Genomic DNA, 19,640 nt, shown 5'->3' on the forward strand with positions numbered 1-19,640 from the left:
GTTGGGAGTATTGCATTTCATTCCGTATTTGTTCATATGATTTAAATATTCCCTTGTCTATAAGTGTGGTTATTTCTATTAGCCCATGATTGTACCATAAAGATAGATTTCCTAATGCATTTCATCTGTCATCTCGTCGTTATACGTAATAGCTGTTAATGGAGATAAAGCCGGACTAAATGCTCTTTCAAGTTTCAACCAGTTGTTAAACAGGGTTTTGGTGCATGGGTTCATTCTTAATATATTTCTATCAAATTTATTACCGAACCATAGACTATTTTCAAATTCTGTTGAGACATTGTAATGTTCTAATTCATTTGCTCTATCTGGATTAAACCATGTCTTCAAATGCATAAGCACAGCCACAACGTAATAATTTTTTATGGATGGGAAAGCTAAGTTTATTACATCCCATCTAGTAATCTGTGACTGGTGACTTTGGTTGAGTTGGCTCATTCGGAAGTGTCCATTCCGGGCAATTCCATTCTGTTCCGGATGTGTTCTGGGCATTATGAGGTTAATAATAATATAATATTGCAAGGGTTTTAGTCCTAAAATATCATTCTCGAGTGTTTCTAACACATGCCACTGTTTTTGGCATGCCCTTTTAATATAAAGGGGCCATTCCAGCCTGTTCTGTTCCGTCCCGTCTTTTACACCGTCCCCGTTCTTTCGCTTTAGGGAGAGGCAGCCATGGCAGCTGGCGGGCCCGTCAAGGGGCTGTGTGATGAAACGACTTGTTCCATCTGCCTGGAGTACTTCAAAGATCCAGGAACTACAGACTGTGGGCACAATTTCTGCCGAGCCTGTCTCTCCCAGTGCTGGGGGGAGCCTGGAGAAATTGCCTCCTGCCCTCAGTGTAGAGAACCAATTCAGTTGAGGAACTTCAGATCAAACAGGCATCTGGCAAATATTGTAGAAATTGCCAAGAAACTTCAGGAGGAGAAATTAGCAGAAGGGAGGTGGAGAGTGTGTGAGAGGCACCGGGAGCCCCTGAAGCTCTTCTGCAAGGAGGATCAAGCCCCCATCTGTGTGGTGTGTGACAGATCCAAGGGCCATCAAGATCACAGTGTGCTTCCTCTAGAAGAGGCTTCCCAAGAGTACAAGGTAGGAAATCTTCATGGTGCTACCACGGTGTAGGTGGGGTACATTGGTTTCTTTCTGAAGATTCTATATAGATTCACAACTATAGCCTTCCCCAAGTGCTGACTGGGGATTGTGGGAGTTGTAGTCCAACACATGTGGGCACCAGGTTGGCCAAGCCTACACTGCTGTAATATTTCTCTTGGGTATAAGGGCATACAAGGGTAGCTCCTGACTCCACAGCAATCCCTGCCCCACCCCTATTTCACAGACGTTTCCCAATTTAAAAAGTCTTGTTTAAAGCAACAGTTGTACAAAAGTGGAGAACATCTACCCACAAACAGAAGTGATGCTCCAGAGAGGATTCCACTCAGGGGAACAGGGGACATGAGATGACAAATCCTGACTGTAACAAAGGAGGGAAAGAACAATGGGCAAAATGGGGCAAACAGGGAAAGGGGGCCAAAGGGGTCTTTAAAAGTGTGACATACATTATAGACTGCTTCACAGTAGTAAAGCTACATCCACAGGTAGAGTTATGTGGGCAGCAGGTTTTAAAGAACCAGTACTAGATCAGGACTGGCACGAAATGGGATGGGTCTATAGCTCAATGGTACAGGACATGCTTTACATGCAGCGGGGCGTAGGTTCAATCCCTGGCATCTCCCTCTCTTGCTATCCTAATGCCGGCCTGTAAGTAGGTCTATTGGGTTGGGTGCTGTTTTTTATTCTATAATTGTTATGTTTTTTCTATTGTATTTTAATGTATTGTTTTATTGTTTAAACCAATTATAATTGTTTCTGTAAGCCACCTTGAGTGCCATTTTTTGGTAGAAAGGCAGGGTACAATTCAAACAAATAAATAAATAAAATCTCCAGGTGGGGCTGGGAACACTTCTTTCTGAAATCCTAGAGAGATGCTTCCAATCTGAATGACAATACTGAGCTAGATTATGGGCCAATAGTGTGACAGTATAAGACAGCCTCATGTGTTCATGTATCATTTTTCCGTTATTGTAATATTAATCTGGAATGTTCATAACTTTCTATGAAGTGGGAGCACAACATATTCTAGTTATTTTCATGGATGCAACAAACTATGAAGGAAGGGGTTGAGGTTCTTGGTTGTCAGGGTGAAAACTAAGCCCAGAGGGCCCCAGAGCAGTTCTGATTCTGAGGAGGAACAGCAATCCGTGGGAGAGGAGCCAGCTTATCCCTCACAGGCTCAGCACCTGGCAGAGATTCCTCCTGCCGGCATTCCTGAGATAGATAGTGATACTGGCAGTGAGAAAGTGCGGGAGGGGGGCTTGCTAGATGCTCGACGCAGACGCAGGGATCAACGAGCAATGGAGGGCGCGGAAAGGAGGTGTAGCGTCCGTTTGGCACACAAACAATGGCTGCCTCCCATGGACCCAAGGGAAAGGGGGAGGAGCTCTCCCTAGCCCATAAGTTCTGGGTCTTCAAGTGACTCCCTTTCAAACGGGGATCAACTGCTTGCCTGAAGCTTAGGCCACGCTCCTGTCCCTTGCTCTAGCCGCTGGTGATTAGCATCTGAAAGAGTCATTCAGCTGTAATGGGATTAAAGCTTTGAAAAGAAATCCTTTCGTCTGTGTCTTGAGTTGGCTATTGGGATCTACTGGGAGAAGCCAGAGTGCTCCTGACATTGGTCATGTTATGATCCAGACTACTGTCAACAGTTGATACACTTTCTATCCAGGGTGTTCTTTACCCCACCCACAAACAGAAGTGATGCTCCATAAAGTGTTTCACTTATCAAGAGAGAAGGGATGAAGTAGCAAATTCTAATTGTGGCAAGGGAGGAACTGGCCAGAAATGGGGCAGAATATGACAAAAGGGTAATTAGGGGGTGTGCCCGAACAACATTCACTAGTGTATCCCATCATTAATGTCCACCAAAGGTGGCATAACCACTAGGTTTCCACCATTATTCTCTTTTTGAATACTTTGAGACTTGGGTCTATGCAACGCCTTGCCACAAGGCTGTCTCAAGTATAATAACCTTTAATCATAAAATCACTGCCACCGAAATAAACCCTTTGTATCTTATATACCTCAGTAGTCCAGTAACTAAGGCATAGGCATGGGATTGACACCACCACTAGAGACAAGATAAAACTAAGGGATTTATATACAGAAGGGGATAGAAGATTATTCAAATTACAGGATGGAAATGCATAAATGTACTTAATATTAAATATCCTTGGTTACCATACCTAATAGGAAAGTCTTCCCTGCTAATAAACTCTCAATAGCTCCCCACCCCCCACAAACAAATTCCCTTAAACTTCACTCCAGCCCATTCCTCACAACCAGAAACGGATGCCGTACCGCAGTCTTCCTCGTTCTTCTGCCCGCAGCCCCTCCTGTTGCCTCTGACTTTTGGGATGATGACACTGTATCAGGGATCACTTTCTGAAGCTCCCTCTGGTCACACCTCCACAGCCACCAGCTCCGGATGCCAGGTCGCCCTCCAGAAGGGTGCTCTCAGATTGGCTTCCTCTTTTCCCAGCTCAGAGTGCTCCTCTCGTCAGCTGACTACCAGGAACTCCAGCTCCTTGTCTCCCACTCTCCAGCTGTCCCTAACAATCTCTTAACTGACTTCTGCCTGAACTTTTATAAATCTGCTGGCCAATCATGTTCCTTATGGAACTTCTAACTGCCAATCATCTTCGTTGACCCACCTGACCAATAAAAAAAAAGGTATCTTCTCCTGTTAGACATTTAAAACAGCCTGTTCCCTCTCTTCATAAACCACCATTACCAAGGCAACCACAACTGTTTAAGGTTCCATTCGCAGTAACAAAGCTAGGCCTTTGGCCTACTCAGATAAATTTTAGCCACACAGAGTATTTAAATACAACAAAGCATGAACAAACAGGTGAAAATACAGTGTTTATTCAGGGGGGGGGGGCATATTACAAGGGCCTTTAAAAGTGCAACACACAATATGGGTAGTCCCCCAGCAGTAGAGGTTGAATTAAATGAGAAAGAAGTATTGAAGTACTGGTACTGGCTGGCATAAATATTATACTGAGAAAGAAATTAAACCTCTAGAAAGGCCATTACTTTTTATAGGCAGGGACCACAGTCACTTTCATGGAGGCAACATCCGAAGGGAGAGGCTGACGTCCTTGCCCATATTATGCTTCTGAATGATGTCAAGATTTGATTCTTACCCAGGTGCCCTCTAAGCCACCCCAGGAACTAGGAAGAAAGTAGGCCTCCACAGAGGATATGAGGCACTCAACCCATTGTGCTAATTCTGTTTCCTTGTGGGGCATCATTCAGCGTTAATCACGAAGGCAAGAGGCAAGACCCAAAAGAAATTAACAAAAAAAATCTGAGGTGTTCCAGAACCTGCTGTAGTCTGTTTCATGCTGTGTGTCTGTATTATATAATTTTCATGATTAAAATAAAATTTAAAGATAAACGGAATTTAAAAAAATATGTCTATTTTCTGTTAGCACGAATGCAAGGTTAAATGCTGAGACTGCAAGATAATAATAACTAGGTAGCCTGGGCCCACTCAGAGCAAAGGGGAGTTGTGTCTGACTCCAAATCACTTGATGGACATGGGATGCACATCTGCTTATGCCCACACATCCTAGGCAATTTCTTCAGGGACCAAGATTAGGTGAGTGTGCAGAGCAAAACCTCTGAAATGGTTAGCAAGATCACCTTTGTTACTGGGTGAGAGGAAACAGTAGCAGGTCACTTATTTCTCCTTTTAGCCACCCTGTCCCAGTGAATGGAAACCTATCCCACGAAAGCTGCACCCTTCGCCTGGGGGTATTCCCTTGTGACATAAGGGCAGAACAATTTCAGTCCGCTGTGCTTGAGGGAGTTTGGAGGGGAGAAGGGGGGTAATTCTGAAAAAGCCATATTTTCCTGAAAGGTTATGGGATCCCTTCCATCAGCAGATACACTCCTTTACTGCCTTTACCCATGTTTTAAACCCTTAGTATTGCCAGCTGGACATAGAGGTTTACAAATAGCATTATCACAGTCCTCGTCTTTAGATACTAGATAATGTACACTGTAGTGTAGGGGCTAAAAGACTGAGCTATAAATCAAGTAGTCCCAGGTTCAAATCTCACCTGCCTTGATATCACTAGGTGGCCTTAGGAAAGCCACTTTCAACCTCAGTCTGCCCCCTCCCCTCATCTGCAATATGGAGGATAATAATAGCAACCTACCTTACAGGGCTATTGTACAGATTACAAATAAATAATGCATGTGGAGCACTTTCAACATTTGAAAACTATAAAAATTACATTATTGTCATTATTATTATTATTCAAGTTTAGCATTACACAAAAGTTGCAAGCTGTAATTCACATCTGTTGCCAAAATATCACCATTTCAAGCAGGCAAGACAAAAGGTGTAAAGGAGCAACTCACAGGAGAGCTATCTGATTTTCCCAGGGTAAAATGGGAAGCTCTGTCAGTAAGTTCCTAGTCTTTCACTATCAGACCAGACATGATTGTCTAACGAAATCACTGATTGGCATCAGATGGACTGACCTCCTGACAGAGGAAACCCCCTTTCTCTTTCTACAGGAAAAAATCAAGGCTCATCTCAAGTCTCTGGAGACTGAGAGAGATAAGCTTGTGGGCCGGAAAGTGGCTAAAGAGCTGAAAAGGGAGGAATGTCAGGTAGGTGTTTGTTGTTTCAGTGTATGTGTTGGGGCTCCATGTTGAAGGGTAGCCTCCCCATGCCCTCCATCAGTGAGGCAAAATAATTTTCTGTGTTTGACATCCATATGTGTTGTTCTATGGTGGCTCCAGCCTAGTTCAAACATGGACGTTCATTATTTCATGTCTGAAGCATCCAAGTAGTACCTGCCGTGTGTGAATGATAGGTGGGTTGCCTCTTGCAGATATCACATGAAATGCATCCCAGCTCTCCCCATCCAGAACTTGGAAGCTCCTTTCTGAACAGGCAAAAACAACAACAACAACAACAACTCTGGCTGCATTGTGGCTTTCATCTGTAAACGAGCCACTGATGATTGGTGTCCCCCGCACAGATCAAATTCCAGAGAGACAAATTTCATACCATCTCAGATTAGATGCTTTTCCGTCTAGTCAGTTCACACATTCAGCAGCACATTGTAAAATACTGACTAATCCGCATGAGAATTCAACCGATATTTTACCACTGACAGCACATGCTGCAAATTAAAGATCTGGAGCAGAAGTATGTTGCTGCTGTTGGCAGTTTGTTTATTAAACTGCAGTATCCAGCAGTTTATTTTTCTATGGTAAATCTTACAACATACTTCCCCTCCCCAAACCCCCCCGCTCAAAGTGGCTAACAAAACATACAAAACAAAATAATCTAGTTACATAAATATATACAAATAACAGTACCTCAACACTAAAAAAGGCATAAAAAAACAAGAGTGTCAGAACTAAGGAATAAGGATCTGAAGAGTTTATTGTTTTTTACTACGTGAGGAGCATATTCAGATAGAGAAACAAATTAGGCTTCTCACATTCTTTAGGAACACTCTCTCCTGCAGAGACCTCCTGTTCCCATGGAAAGCTCCCTTGGTCAAGAAGCAGGGGCCTCAGTCAAGGTCAAGTCTCTCAGCTGTAGAGATAGATAGGCCCTGTCAGCGTCCTGCATCTTCTCATCCGACCTTGCCCACTTTTTCACATGTAGACTCTACACACTTTGATAATGCCTGCATAGGGCTATATCATCACATATGAATTCCAGTTTTCATTGACATTCCCACTTGGCTTTTTCAATTCCTTAAAATTCTCTATGCAATTTAAAATAAATTGCTTTTACTTAGACAATTATATCTTTAATTGTATTTTTATCAAGCACTCATTGAGTGAATGTTATTATTGAAAAAGACATGTGAGTGGAAATGCAGCCCACATTTATGTCCCTTTCAGAGAGATTGTGGCTGAAAACGTTGGGCAAAGTGCTCCCTTTTCTATTCCCATGAGTTTTATGAACAATCACGTATTTGCTGTTGTTGTCACAGATTTCTAACTCACTTCCCTTGACTGAATCTTACAGTCTACCCCAGCTGCTCCTGAAATTTCTATGTATTTTGCCCAGACTCAGTTGGAAAGGGAGAAGCAGAAGATCACATCTACCTTTGAGGAAATGCAGATGTTTCTTGAGGAGAAACAGCACCTCTGGATACAGCAGCTGGGAGATCTGGAGAAAGAGATGGAGAAGATGCAGGAAGAGAACATCGCCAAACTCTCTGAAGAGATTTCCCAACTCAGTCAGCTGATCACAGAGATGGAGGGGAAGTGCCTGCAGCCAGCCAGCGAATTCCTTCAGGTTAGGCTTAACACAAAGACACATAGAAAATCTCTTGGAATAAAGAGATCCTGGGAACAGCAGTCTGTTTTCCACAGACAAGGAAGGGGCAAAAGATCCCCACTAGAACAAGAAGAATCCCAGTATTTTTTTCTTTCTGTGAGACCTATTTCTCTCTTTCTTTTTTAGGACATAGGAAATGTCCTGAGCAGGTATGTTGCTTTTTCTCCTCGACCCTTTCTATTTCCTGTACTTTTTGGTCCCACTGAAGTTCCTTTGAACACAAATGATAGTATTTCCTTCAACACTGTACGAGGTTAACATCTCCACTGGTTTGTTTATTAATTTAGTGCTTTCCTCTTTTTTTCATGCTTTTTCTCACCCTCCTTTTTTACCTACTGTGAAGTGGATCATCTTCAATCATGTGCACGCATGCGCACACACATACACACACATATGTATATATGATTATCCCCAACAGACATTATGCCACTATTTGCAGAAATTGTGTGTGTGTGTGTGTGTGTGTGTGTGTGTATATATATATATATAATTTCTGCAAAATAGTGGTGTAACATCTGTTGGGTATAATCAACTGTTAGGAGGGCAGAGGTGGGGAGGGGATCTTCCAGAAGACAATATAAAGGGCAATATGGTAATTGTCTATATCCGTAAGATCTGATACCCTACAGATTATGGTGAGGAGATAGGAGCCTTTTAATTTTTTGATGGCAATTGTATTTCCTTGGACAAGCGTGGGAACATCATACGCTGCTTTATACTGAGTCAGGCCATTTGTCTATCCAGCTAAGTGCTCTGCACTCTGACTGAAAGAGCTCTCTGTGTTCTTATTTGGAGGTTTTTCCCAGCCTCTGCCATGTGCAATTATTTTAACTGAAGAATACCATGGATAGAACCATGGATGCTAAGTTCTGCACATGACATCTCTACTGCTGAGTAGCAGACTCCTGCTTTATATCAGCACCAGCGCTCTCCATATCTTTATTGTTTGCCCCTCCCGATGCCACAAAGTGCAGCAAAGAAATCATGGTGAGACTCTGGATTTCACAGTTGTATCCATTGGTGGGAGGAGCAATCCGATGCTTGATGCCCATCATGAATCCTACCACACAAGCTTTGAATCTAGTCAGTTTCATTATAAAGAGGATTTTGGGGCTGGAGAGACACTGATCCAGTTCGCTCGATCACCACAATCCACCATGGCTTAATTAAGCCATGGCGGGTTGCGGCACATGCCGAGTGACTTTTGAATATTCAAGCTGCGACTGTGGCTTGTTGTCTCATGTGAACCCAGTGAGGGTGGGTTGTTGGCATGGTTAACAAACCATCCAGAATCCACGGGTTGTTTTAGGGTTGTGGCTGGCTTATTAACCATGCCAACAACCCACCCTCACAGGGTTCGCATGACACAACAAGCTGCAGTGCTGGCTTGAATATTCAAAATGGCCGCATACGTACATATGCTGCAACCCATTGCAAGTGCTAGGTTGGCTATTCAAGCCTGGCCATGGCTTGTTGTGTCACCCAAACCCTGCAGCATGGCTTGTTGGAGGGGGAAAATGCCCTCTAATAACCCATGGCCTGTTGTAGGGTTATTGGAGGGTTGTTTTCCCCTCCAGCAATCCATGCTGATGGGTTCAGATGACACAACTAGACACCGGGGGCTGAATATTCAAAATAGCCACTGGCACACACATCAACCCAATGTGCCATCCTGGGCTGTGGTGATTGTGTGAACTGGCCCACTATAGTGTAGTAGTTAGAGTGTTGGACTGGGACTTGGGAGGTATGGGTTCTAGTACCGACTTGACCATAAAGCTCATTGGGTGACTTTGGGCCAGTCAGTGACTCTCAGCCTAACCTACTTCACTGGGATGTTGTAAGGATAAAATGGAGGAGGAGGGGGACCATGCGAACTACCTTGACTTCCTTGCAGGAGGAAAAAAAGGTGGGATAGAAATGTAACAATAATAATTTCTTTAAAATCAAATTGACTAGAGTAGAGGCTGTTTATTCAAAAGATCTCCAGCTTTAGAATGGCATACTACAAGCTTACAGGAGAATGAGGTTCTATTGCTTTTCCTTTAACTTGGCCATATTCCATTCCAGGTGTGAGAAGAATGTATTGGGCCATGGGTGGACCTTTCTCCCAGAATTCTGAGTCTGGAAGAGAGACTCAGAATTTACTCACAGAAAAATTCTGACCTAAAGACGGCTATGGAGAGCTATCAAGGTACTGTGGACAGCTTAAGGAGTGGAATGGATACAGATCTCTGAGAGTGCTCCAGTTCCAAGCTGGTTTCGAGGAAAGTGAGGTCCTTTTTTAAGGGGAACTGGCTTTCCCTTCAAAACTCCTCAGGATGTTTAAAAAGTCGTCATAAGTATCTTTATCCCAGGGGTAGGCAATGTGGTGTCCTCCAGATGTTCCCATCAGCCCCATCAAACCTGGCTAATGGTCAAGGATTATAAGAGTTGTTGTCCTAAACATCTGCAGGGCACCAAGTTGCCCACTCATCCCCCTCCATTCCCCACTGGTGGCTCTGAGGAGGAGGAGGAGGAAGGCTGCATCAAAGGAAAACTCCTTCTCCATAAGCAGTGGGAAGGAGTGAGAGATGGGAGTAGTCTCTTTCTCCCCCACCCCACCCCAGCAGCAATTCATCCTGCCCACATCCTAATTGATCCACCACCCCTGAGGAAAGGAATAGTCACTGAAAGCCTGAACTTCACCAAGAAGTGATCTGAGCATAACAAGGAAGCCATCAAGAAACCCCTCAGTTTCAGATCACCATCCTGCCCAGCTGAGAACACCAGGTCCAAAGTGCGTCCTGTCACATGTGACAGGCCAGTGACATGGTGGGGCAGCCCCATGGCTGTCATTGTAATCATGAAGTCCTGAGGAGCCACTGACAAAGCAATCACAGCATAGATGTTGAGGCTCCCCAGGCAGAACGACAAATCTGGGAGTCCACAACACCAAAACCAAGTTCACTTCCATCAACTCAGGCAGGAAGCCTGATAGGCAGCAAGTGCTGTTGGTACACTGACAGAATCCCCAATCTGTCCCCAGTGTCCAGCACTAGGTACACTCAAGTCCAGGGCTCGTTTGGACAACAACTGTGGAGAGGAAGATGGTATTCTAACCACAGCAACAGCAACAACAAATGTTTTTGTTGTATCTTTTTAATTTGTTTTTTTTAATTGTTATGGTTTTTGAGGTTGTTTTAAACATTTTATGATACCTTTATTTGTTTATGATTTTTGTTTTCTGAATTTTTGTAAACTGACTTGATTGGTTCCAGAAAGGCAGTATAGAAATATGATGATGATGATGATGATGTCCTCCAGCCTGCACCAAGAAACCAGGTGGACAGAGCTGAGAGAGATCAGTACTTCCCAGCTCATTCACCCAGGTCTCAGAAGTGCTAACTAGGTCAACTGCATCATCCAGGATCAAGTCCTGAGTGGTCTTATTTGTCAGGAGCGCCCTAGCGGCCTCTTTCAGTACACTCCAATAGCCAACTCAAGACACAGACGAAAGGATTCTTTTCAAGGCTTTAATCCTTTTACAACTTAATGACTCTTTCAGATGCTAATCACCAGTGACTAAGCAATGAACAGCGGAGTAGCCTTTGCTCCGGGTAGGCAGTTGGTCCCCGTATGAAGGAGAATCACTTGAGACCCTGAACTTATGGGCTAGGGAAAGATCCTCCCTCTTTCCCTTGGGTCCACGGGACGTGGCCGTTGCTTGCGCGCCAAACGGGTGCTATGCCTCCTTTCCGCGTCCTCCATCGCTTGTCGCTGTCTGCGTCGAGCATCTAGCAAGCCCCCCTCCCACACTCTCTCACTGCCTGGGTCACTATCTATCTCAGGAATGCTGGCAGGAGGAATCTCTGCCAGCTGCTGTGCCTGTGAGGGATGAGCTGGCTCCTCTCCCATGGATTGCTGATCCTCCTCAGAATCAGAACTGCTCTGGGGTTCTATCGGCTCAGTTTCCACCCTGACGTTATTATGGAATGACTGTGGATATAGCAGAAGCACTGCAAGCCCAAGGACTAGTTGATAGGGCAACTCAAGTGCACTTGGCTGAGGGGAAGACCAGAAATTTTCTCTTCCCTTGAAATGTTTCATCCAGCCCCCAACCCCATGCCAGAAACTACCTCAGCATAAAACAACTTGAACCTGAGCCTACCAGATCCCCCCACATAACTGAAGCAAGCACTGAAGAAACATAACTTTCAGGGACTGAATGTGGAGAGACAATTCTGAAGGGAGATTATGCTCGGCTGAGACAGGATCAGGAAGTAACAGTTTTGAAGAAATTCTGTTTTAGCCCTTGGAGATCACATGTGAAACGAATCTATACAAAGAGTCCATTCGCACATCACAACAGCCCACCATGAGAAAATGTACCCACGGGCTGATGCATTGTACTGGACGCCCACAGACACCATTTTTGCATGGCACCCACAGGCACCTGGCTTGCCATGGCTTGTTGTGTTGTGTGAAACCAGACAACTGGGTTAGACAACCCTCAGATAACCCTAAAACACGCCAGTGGACTGTCGTGCCGTGCAAACCAGGTCAATGTCATACTCATTTAAATGCTCATCTTCAGGATGCACTTGGTGAGAGAGGGTTGACCTTTTGTTGCTGTCATTGTTTAATGATGATCTGGCTTTAAATGTGTCCCCCTTTCCTCCCTATAACAGATTCTCTGAACCACGCCCTCATGAAAGGTAATTATCCAAAAGAAACTCAACGACATGGGAAACTTTTGATGGAAGTCTCAACAGCAGCCTCTCCTTCAGTTTTGGGCAAATGACTGAGCCAACCTTCTTCTGGGAAATTCAGTTGATTTCTCTCTTTCCGTCACACAAGACTCAGGCAGTAACAGGCCTATTTAGGTTAGAGAGGAAGGATGGGTAGGATGATCCGAAAATGGTGGGCATGTGGACAAGGTTTGTGAATGCGGGTGGGGCAGGTGGGAAACAGGCATATGGATACAAGGTAGTGTGCTACAGTAGCTAAGAGTGTGAGGTGTGTAATCAAACTGCACCTCAGCCACCAGCCCACTAAGGGCTTCTCTACATGGGACTTTTATTCTGCTATTGAAATTGGGCGCTCATGGAAGTGTGCAAGTCCTTTGCATGACGTTGTCAACCTCCAGGGCATCTCCAGGTAAATGACCTTCATCCCATTTTTTCAAAGATCAGAGATAATGAGCTACCACATTACAGTATATTGAGTTCCCTGCTGAAAAGAGGAAATCTCGCAATAAGAGGAGCTAGACCACAGTGCCATCTAGTAGCTGCGTAATGAAACATATGGAACAACACAGATAAGGAGGGAAGGGGGGGGAGTGCGTGTAAAGGCTGCCCATCATGATCCTGCATTTAAAATGGAAGCAGAAAGCCCCGGTATAGTTGCGGGACTTTAGCCTGGTGTAGAAATTCTCTAAGAAGTGACTCGTAATGCAAGTCACTCTCTGCCTTATGTATACAAATCTGTCTTGCTCACACACACAGAGGGGCCTCTGTTATGCGTAGAACACCAGCCCCACTCTGCATAGAACATAGAAAGCTGCCCTACACCGAGTCAGACCGTTGGTCCATCCAGCCCAGTATTGTGGATCCTGACTGGCAGCAGCTCTCCAAGGTCTCAAGCAGGAGTCTTTCCTGTCCTACCTGGAGATGCCAGGGATCGAACATCCTGCATGCAAAGCAGGTGCTCTACCACTGAGCCATGACCCTGGACAATAGGCTCCTAAGCCGTTTTCAGACATTCAGTTCCTCATGCAATAAGAATCATGTGACGGGTAGGACAGGGAAGTGGACTGTACACATATACCGAACCCATAACAGAGGTGAGTGTGAGTGTGTGAGAGTGAGAGAGTTGTATAAGTAAGGCAGAGAGTGACTTGCAGAATGGCTCACTACTTAGTGTACTGGTGGCCGAGGTGCGGTTTGATTCCTGTATGATTTAGAATGCTGGTCATGCAGAGGTCCAAGTCACGCTGGGACCCCACGTATGTGGAACATGCTCCCCGCTTCAGACTTTCTGTCCCAAAACATGGGGGTGGGGCTGACTGGTGGGGATGAAGCAGACAGTGAGGTCCAGTGGGCATGGCCCCACTCTTCCCCCCATATGATTCTAAGGGATTGGAAGGATAAAGATTCTAATGGAGGGAGGAGAGCAGTGGATTGCAGGAGAGGGAGGATTCTGCTTCCCTGCACTTTGTTTTAATGTAAAAAGTGAACTCTCCACCCTCACTTTATTCAGCTGTAAACCATTTCAACAATACACACATGTGCCTGTCTGGTTTGGTCCCTTTTCTTCCCTTTGCTAGGCCTCCAGAGTAGATTCAGGTGAAGCCTGGGCAAAGGAGGTTTTGTGACTGACTCCTCCAGTGGCAAAGGCTGATCCTTTTCCTGACAGCATCCACCATCCCACCTCATATTCTTCTCTCTCTCCCCTGTAGTGAATGTGACTCTGGATCCAGATACGGCATATCCTAGCCTTGTTCTGTCTGAGAATCTGAAGAGTGTGAAATGGGAATGGAAAAAGCAGGATCTGCCTAACAATGAAGAGAGATTTGATATGATGTCCTTTGTGCTGGGCCACGAGAAATTCACTTCAGGAAGACATTGGTGGGAGGTGGAGGTGGAGGCAGAGGTCAGGGGGAGGACAACTTGGGCTGCAGGGGTTGCAAGGGATTCTGTCAGGAGAAGGGGGCGCATCAGCATGAATCCTAATGAGGGGTTCTGGGCTGTGGGGAAGCCATTCAATCAGCTTCATTCATCATCAGCTTCTCAATTCTTGGCTTTTACTTCCCATGGGGAAACCCCTTTGACCCACTTGAGCAAAGAGCCCAGCAAGATCCGGCTGGCCCTGGATTATGAAGTGGGTCAGGTGGATTTTTTTGATGCAGATTCTGACAAATTAATCTTCACTTTCCATTTAGGATCATTATCTGGGGAAACAATCCGGCCCTTTTTCCAGGTGGCATGGGGAGTCAGTCTGAAGTGCTATATCTTGAGGAGAACCATCCACCCACTCAGCACCACCAGGAGATAATGCGCTAGAATTTTCTCTGTGGCTGCTTGAGAGCCAGATAAAGGGCTTCAATCTGAATGGTTTTCAGGCCAGATTTCCAGTTCCTGATCTTCCACGTGCAAAAATGCAAATAAAGCTAGCAGGATTGGAGGTTCCGTTTTGTTACTGTACCTTGAAATAATTATTCTCTCTACCTAAAAAAAGAAGGTTGTCAGGGTTCCTTTTATGACTTGGACCCCCTGAGCAACTTTTTAAGGATTTCTTTCTTCTTTAAGAGTCTTACCTTCTTTCTTTTAAACTTCTTCTCAATAACGTGGGATTTGGGCTGTAGATGTGGAGTGATTGGCACTTCAGACACTTGGGTTTTAACAACAACAGTTTACTGGTAATTTAAGGCAAGCAAATTACAACAAAAGGTATTTACAGAATAGAACTGAGTGATGCAAAAGTCATCAAGAGAAAATAAAAGTTGCAAAAACAAAAGTTCTTCTATCCTAGCTGCACTTAGCCCTCTCTTCATGCTCTGGTCTTCCTCCCTCTCCCCTGCCTCTCTCTCTCTTTTTATCTCTTAAAACTGAAAATACTGTTTCAGACCTGAAGAAATGAAACTTAACTAGGGAAATGAAACTACTCCTCTCAGGGATACCCCCTCTCCCCCTCAAAAAAACCAAAACAAAAAAAACAACCTCGAGGCCTCTAGGCCTGACTTTTTACTTCAAACCTTCCCTTCACAAAGGTACAATAGGTTGAAAAATTGGGGGTATTAATCCTGTGCCTTAAAAGCTGGGGTGGGTACTTCTATGGCCCCAAGGGCCACATGTGGGATTGGGTGGGCAGCCGGGGACCACACCTGTGTGTGTGAATCCATCCACACACTCATGCAGACACAGATATATATATATATATACACACACACACACACGCGCGCGCGCACACATACATACACACCGATATACAAACACATATGCATACAAACACCATGCCATCAACGTGGATCATGATTGCTGGGAGGAAAAAGTTTAAAGGCTACTTGTCAGACACAAATTCAACCGGTTCAGGTATTGCCATTTCTGCATCCCCATCTATCGATTCTTGCCTGTCTTGAGGCTCTTAAAGGCACAGGAGTTCTGACAGGGAAAAGAAGTCATCCTTATCTTGCTTCTTTTTAACTTCTGTGAGTGGAGGACATGATTATTTCAAAACTGTGCAGCAAAAGGGATGCTTTTAATCCTGCTTCTTTTGAAATTTTGCATAGATTCCTCTTTATTTCCATACTTCTTTCCCTGCTTATGAAGGAATATATCGCTTCCTTCACACATTATATGCATGAAGAGGCTGTACAAGTAGATGAAAATTGGGGCATCATTGTTAGCGCCTCCTCCCACCCCGCTGATGTCTAAAAGTGGGGTGGGGCTACATGTCAGCAGTTGCTCATGGGTAGGTATTCCACACAGTTGGGACCCCTGTGTGATTGGGGGTCCCAATCACATGGAGCACCATATATGACCAGATGTGCATGTGCTACTGCCCTTTTGTGTGAGGCTAACAGGAGGCAAGAAATTTGGCTGGGGCAAGTGGTATGGCCCCTTCTACTCATGGAGCCCTTTCAGATACCCAGCATCTGAAGTAGGCTTATATATCTACAATTGAGAACTGGAAATGTCAGCTGTGAGGAACTCTGTTTTGGGGGCTATGGGACATTCTCGGCCAGGTGTCAATGGGTGCTTCCAGATGAGGCTTTTACTGTGCAATCATCCTGCCTCATTCACAGAATTTTATGAGGGGTCCAGGCAATGTTACTTTCCAGTTGTAACCTTCCTGTGTTCCGACTGTCCCCATACCAAATTTTTTCTTACCACAGAGTATCCATTAAGGCAGAAAATCCAGAATAGCTGCACAATGCCTACTAATTGCTAGTGCTAAGACCCCTCTTTAAGGGTGCAATCCTATGCATGTTTACACAGAAAAAGTCCTACAACTCCCAGCATTCTCCAACCAGCATGAGAGTTGTAGAACTTTTTTCTGTCTAAACATGCATAGGATTGCACCCTAAGAGACTATAATCAAGAGAGGCATCTTTTTCAGGAGTGCAAGATTCCATAACAGAAGAGGTGGTGCGGCAGCGGGGGAGAGAAACCTGGCCAACAGTGGCGGGGGTGGGGTGGGAATAGAATGAGAATGGGGCTAGAAAGATTAGGCCATTCAAGTGGAGTTATTTGATAAGTACTGGGGAGAAATTTCCATGTATAAAATCAATTCATTAAAAAAACACCCTTTGAAACTATCTTTAATTTGGAAAGATTACACGTTTTTCTTTGCAAATATTTAGTTTCTTTTTAGCAGATCTTTAATATTATTTGCTTGTTCTTAAGATGTGTCATGGGAATATAAAGTTGTGTTTGGAAATTATTTTCTCTCCGATTGTCTTTTTATTTGGCCAAGTGTGGTGGGAGGAGGCCAAGCTGTGGAAAGGTTCTTCCTTTTTTGGTAAGGGTTTGGGGAGTTTTCGTGCTGCAACAGCATCAACTGTCTTTGCAGGCTGGCCCCAGTTTGCATCCACCACAGTGCAGGTGGGGGCAGTGTTGTGTCTCACTCCAGAGATGAGGTGGAGTTAGTACTCTGCCAAAGTCTGCCCTCCAATTTCCTGAAAGTTTTCTCCCCCCATGAAAGAGGCTTCCCTTGTTCTGCCTCATTCAGGACGTTTTATCATTTATTTTTGTAGAATTTTTGAGCTTACCTAATCACAGCTAGCCTCCCAGGCTGCCTGCACATCCTGATCTGAAAGGAGGAATTACCTCATGGTGCCTTAAACTGGGCTTTAATTGAAGTTTAGGAAGCTGAAGAGGCTACAGGCTGCAAAAGAGATTGTTGTACAATGAAGAACAGGATACTTGTGCTCATTCCTCAGCCACCTAAGTAAGGTAAACCCAAGAAACCCAAACTCAACCCATGAGAATTTCTCAGAAATTTCTTAACCATTGGGTTTCTTTTCAAAAGCAATTTCTCTTCTATCAAATTGAATGAGAATGGTCGGGAAAAAAAAGTGGGAGGCATTTTCAGGACAGCACTAATTACAACCACACTAAAACTATACAAACAATTAGTATGTCCAATAATTCCATGTTTTAAACTGTGTTGAAATATTCCTAATTGTAAGAAACCCCAGGAGTATCAGCTGTTGAAGCAACAAAAGCTAACAGCCTTTCTCAACATGTGGGCCTAACAAAAACCCCTAAACCAAGGCCATGCAGAAGGTAGATCGGGATCTACTGGTAGATCTCTGGGGCTGATTTGCAGTAGGCTGGCAAGGGTTTCTGATTCCCAGTACGTTAATAATAGCAAGTACTGAACTTCTTCTAAATAAAAGAATCCTCTGCCATGGCTGATCTCTTAGCTTAGAGTTCCTCACCTGTAAAATGGGAGTATTAATTGGTTGCCTTTGACCAGCTCTACTGGAGACTTTGAGAGTTTAATGGTAGAATCCCTCGTCTATAGTAACTTAGAGATGGGTTTGTACCAAGAGCTAAGAAGAGGGGAGCGGGGGGGGGGGGAGAGAAACCTGTGAGGGTATTTATTATTCATTTCCTCCCTTGTGAGTAAAGGGGAAAGAAGCCAGTATGCAAGGGGTTACACTGTTTCCCTGCCCCCTTCCATTGAATAAGGGCAGGGGGGCAGTAATACAGTGCTGCATCTACGCTTGGCTAAGGGGGGAGGGTTTCAAAATGCCTAATGTTTAAATCAGCCCCCTCCTCCTTGAGTTTGCAGGAGGGTGGGGTGAGTGAGTAGCAAAAAAGTATGGCTGTGTGTGTGTCTGACAGAGAGCAAATATGGTCAGCTAAACTAGAGGCAAAGAATTGTTCTGCTGCAGAGGCAGCAAATCTTTAGGATATGATATTAAAGGTGCAATCCTATGCATGTTTAGATAGAAAAAGTACTGGCTGGTTTTCTGGGGAATGCTGGGAGTTGTAGGACTTTTTTTCTGTCTAAACATGCATGGGTTGTTGTTTATTCGTTCAGTCGCTTCTGACTGTTTGTGACTTCATGGACCAGCCCATGCCAGAGCTTTCTGTCGGCCACTGCCACCCCCAGTTCCCCCAAGGTCGAGTCCGTGGCCTCCAGAATATCATCCATCCACCTTGCCCTTGGTCGGCCCCTCTTCCTTTTGCCTTCCACTTTCCCTAGCATCAGCATCTTCTCCAGGGTATCCCGTCTTCTCGGGATGCATGGGACACGCATGGGATTGCACCCTAAATGTTGTACACATGGTGACACTTCAACTGCTCTCTCTCTCTCTCACACACACACACACACACACACACGTGCATATTTTGTGCAGAGTCCCGGTCGATCTGAGCCCAGTAACATGTGAAATAATAGGAAAGAATAAAAAGGTAAAGGTGTCCCCAACCAGTCGTGTCCGACTCTAGGGTGCGGTGCTCATCCCCGTTTCTAGGAAAGAATAGTGTGCTTTGTATAAACAAATAGAAGTGGCCAATCTGAAGCACAGGATCCAAAACATCTGGCCCCGAATCTAGTCATGTTGAGGCAAACAAAAACCAGCTATTCCATCTATGCTGCCGCTTAATGGTGAATGTCTCTTTCCAGCAGCAGAAGTTCTGGGTCCTTTTGGGACTATATAGTGCAATTCTACACATGTCTACTCAGATGTTAGTATCTTAAGAGCGTAATAGGACTTATTTCCAAGTAAGTGTATATAGGTTTGCAGCCTTACGAACTTTCCACGGAGTTGCAGGTTGGCTTAACCATGCAAGCAGCAGAAGCAAGCAGACACTTGGGGGTACATTTGTGGGAGCAAATGTACTTGGGAGCAGCACCAGAAGCTTCCCCCAAAACAGATTGCTTCAGGGTTAGTTCCTGGAGAGTTAAATATTTTTATTTATTTATGTGTAAACTAGTGAATGGGGCTGCGGTGGCTTAGTGGTTAATACGCTGAACTGCAGACCGGAAGGTCAGCAGGACAGCAGTTCGAGACCCGAGTGCGCGTGACGGAGTGAGCTCCCATCTTCAGTCCCAGCTCCTGCCAACCTAGCAGTTCGAAAGCAAGAAATTGCAAGTAGATAAATAGGTACCGCCTCGGCGGGCCAGGTAACAGCGTTCCGTGCACCTCGGTGTTCAGTCATGCCAGCCACATGACCACGGAAGCGTATTCGGA

At 44.8% G+C, this 19,640-nt stretch overlaps 1 pseudogene across 1 annotated transcript; it reads left to right on the forward strand.

Annotated features, from left to right (window-relative positions):
- The first annotated feature begins 679 nt into the window (after window positions 1-679).
- Window positions 680-16,876, forward strand: LOC146355418 (zinc finger protein RFP-like; annotated as a pseudogene). Its single transcript, XR_014787173.1, has 8 exons — window positions 680-1,107; window positions 5,665-5,760; window positions 7,184-7,414; window positions 7,583-7,605; window positions 9,524-9,647; window positions 12,124-12,150; window positions 13,893-14,086; window positions 14,376-16,876. The product of XR_014787173.1 is annotated as a zinc finger protein RFP-like (transcript).
- Window positions 16,877-19,640: the final 2,764 nt, after the last annotated feature.

Source organism: Heloderma suspectum, chromosome 2 (genome assembly GCF_057233095.1).
Source record: "Heloderma suspectum isolate Gila_16-S chromosome 2, 16-S_ref, whole genome shotgun sequence".
Lineage (NCBI taxonomy): Eukaryota > Metazoa > Chordata > Lepidosauria > Squamata > Helodermatidae > Heloderma > Heloderma suspectum.